The sequence below is a fragment of the Tigriopus californicus genome, chromosome 5, assembly GCF_007210705.1.
Source record: "Tigriopus californicus strain San Diego chromosome 5, Tcal_SD_v2.1, whole genome shotgun sequence".
Lineage (NCBI taxonomy): Eukaryota > Metazoa > Arthropoda > Copepoda > Harpacticoida > Harpacticidae > Tigriopus > Tigriopus californicus.
Window position 1 is genome coordinate 14,066,124 of NC_081444.1, and position 3,381 is coordinate 14,069,504.

Below are 3,381 nucleotides of genomic sequence, written 5' to 3' on the forward strand. Positions count from 1 at the left end.
GTTAGCTTGGGTGATAAAATTAAATCACCTTCACTGAGAATGGGTATCCTACACCATGTGGGTCCACATTATCGGCCTTCAAAAGGGCCAAATCAGCAATTAATCCATAGTAAGTCCTTACATCCCAATCCTCATAAAACTGTTCAATATAACCATCCGAGCAGAGGGGTTCGAAATGACGCCGAGATACGCATATCTACTACTTGTTTGAGGGCCGTTTCAAGTCTCCAGGTGTTTTCCTCACAACTAGACCAATGCCTTTGCTAGAGCCGGTTTTGCTTCATGGGGCCATTGACTCAATTGCGTACCACCAAAGAGTGGGAGCAACGTTCGCCTAAAGAGAAGCGGGTCCATTGAACGGGTAACCCAGGAAATTACGCATCTACTGTACGCAGGCGCAGTCAGACCAACTAACCAGACATGGGTGAATGGTTCATTCGCAAGATATTTATAGTCCTCGGGGTTTTACTGAAGCTAAAATGCCCCGTATTAGGAGAGTATGACATTGAGTTCAGTGCATCATTGCGGTGGAATTTTGAACCTTGAATTCCGTTCCAAAACAATGAGTTTACGTGGGTCCCAAATTGATATGAAACACATTTGATCAAAAATTGTGCTTCTCAGAGTTAAATACGGCTTTGGTTACCCTTCAGGCAACCTTAAACGTACTTTGATTGTTTTAAGCACCATTTTACGAGCTGCTTCTTGCATTTTTATTGAAAAATACATAGTTTGAATCTGTTGTTGCTGTGATTGCAGTTAACGATGCCTCGAAAGCAAATTTAGCCTTAAAATTAACAATTAAGGCACAAACATTGACTGAGATGTGTTTGGGTTGGATCTAGGACCTATGAAAACTTATTGTTTTGCATCGAAATTGAAGGTTCAAAATTCCATCGCGCAATTGCACGATTGTGTTCTACTATTGCAGGGGGCCAAATGAAACGTTGAATCATTCACGTTTTTACATACTGAGATAATGACATGATGAGATATCATATTTTGGCAAAACGTCGCTTTGGAATTTGAAATAAGAATTAGAAGACCACACATTTCACGCTAAGTGTATTGGTTTTGAAACATAATCATTTTTTTTTGACGGTTTGACTTTTTGATTTATTCTCCTGTGTACATTGTTATGAAATAAAAAATGTTCAATTTGCACATGCTTACATTAAACTGATAAATTTATGACCATGATATCAACTTATAGCCTGACCAATTGGCATCCTTCTTAACTAACTTCTTGAGTTTTTGAAATAAAATCAAATCATAATTTACTTATACTTGCTTTTTATAACTTTTAAATTTCTCCTATTCCCATGTGCGTTTATTCGTTAGTCAATTTTCCAGTCGCTCCCTTAACAAGGCAGTTATGGGTTAAAATATAAATAGAAAAGCAAAGTGTTTCTTTATCATGATTATGCAATCTCAATGGAAACATCAAAACACCCTGTTTCATGTGGAACACATTGCTATTTTTAATCTCCGAAAAAAAAAAGTTGATAGTCCCACTTCAATGTCTCTCATTTTCGTTACACAAAATTTTCATTGAAGCAAAATCATAGGGTGTTTTTTTCTCCCCATGTCTGGTGAGTTTTTGCCCTTCAGGAGGGCGTATTTACGAGCCAGATCTGGTTCTCTCCCTGCCAATTGATTGCCTCACCCTCGAGGAAGACTCGCAATCAACAACCCCCATCGACTTGACTGGGCAAGCCTGATGATACTTGAACCAACTTCTGGAGACCATGAACACCAGTAATACGATATAAGTACAGGAAATTCTAAATGTGAACATTACGCCACACGAGTAATACGTGTAATTTATGTTCGACAAGAAAACCTGAGAAGTAATTATTTTTCAGACTCGTCGCTCCACAGTTTGTACATGTCTCGCTCGTTATGTTATGTTGCGAGCTTGTTGGACGGATTTGACGATTGCCAAAATGCTCTGGGCAACACCCTCACTGAGAGTTTTTGGTCATATTCCAAGCAGCTGTGCTTTTGCGTCAATTTTGTTGGCTAACATTGCGAATCGCTCGGGGCACATATTCACAAAACCAACGTCGTGCAAATTCCATCGCATGTTATGCTGACACTAATTGGCCTAGACGGGCCTATTGACAAAAAAACCACCTTAACCTGCCTCAAATTGTCCATTTTTTGCACATACTCGAACAAAAGAATGCATTTTCAAGGAATCCGATCTGCACAGTTATCGAACAATTGTATGAACAGGAGTGTTGGTTCTTGATAATGTGATATGATTAAATTTTGGTGTGGCTCCAACGCAAGAGTTTATCATAGGAACAGTTGCGGAGTCCCTCGACCCACATTACATAAACATTAGGGAATATCCAGTATCCAACCTTTCGGCAAGACAAAGAGAGAAAGAGATAGAGACCACCAAATGTCTCTATTAAAGACCCTTCTGACTTGCCTGCACTTCCTAAAATTCTCCCTTAGAGCACGACATCCCTGCTCAGAAATATGACGACCTTTTCTCTTTTGGTTTTTTTCCTCAGTGAAACAGGAAATCTGGCTGAAAAAGAAGGAGAAGGTAGTCAGTACTAGAGATGGTAGACGCGCTTTCCCAGGGGATTTGAAGTCCATTATCTGAGGCAAAATGCCAGAATAGAGTTAAGCTTATGGCGATGCTGTTGCCATTGTGAATGTTGTGTGGACTACTAAACGATTGGAAGGGTAGCAACAGTACGGTTGGACCCTCGATTCCCGCTCTGGCTCATCTCCATAAGAAGAGAGAGATAGAGAGAGGTCTCAAAGTGGGACGTACCATAATGCTGACGAGATGGGACAATTCGAAGAGAAGGGAAAAGTTTTCCCTCAAATGGAACAAAGATCTGATGGTGCCGGGAGAGATAAGCAGGATTGACATGAAGGTTTCAGCCATGATTTGCATCCAAACCCAAAACTGAACTTTGTCGAGGCTAAGAAGACTAGTAAAACTCTAAGCGTGCGTACTCTCATAAAAAGATGAAAAGCACCGGAAACTGGCCCACGAAGATACATCTGTCTTTGTCCTCGACAAGTTTGGTGTTTGGCCCGAAAAGAATGATAGTTGGTCTATTGATGCAATGAATGAGCAAGTGATGAGGCTTGTAAGTGATGGTAAGGTCAAATGTCAAAGTGCACCTCGACCCATGTTTGGATTGTTTGAGGTTCTTTGATCATTGATCCATTCTGGTTAGACAAGCCATGTCTCTGCGTAACCGACATACTAACTTGGGCTCACCTTGAATTTCCTGATGCATCTCACAAAACCAGTTTAGTTCAATCTCCCATTCAAAGACACATAAATAAAGCTCACGTTAGACCACAAACTCCACTTCTGGCATGCTTTCAACGATTATGAAACTGACC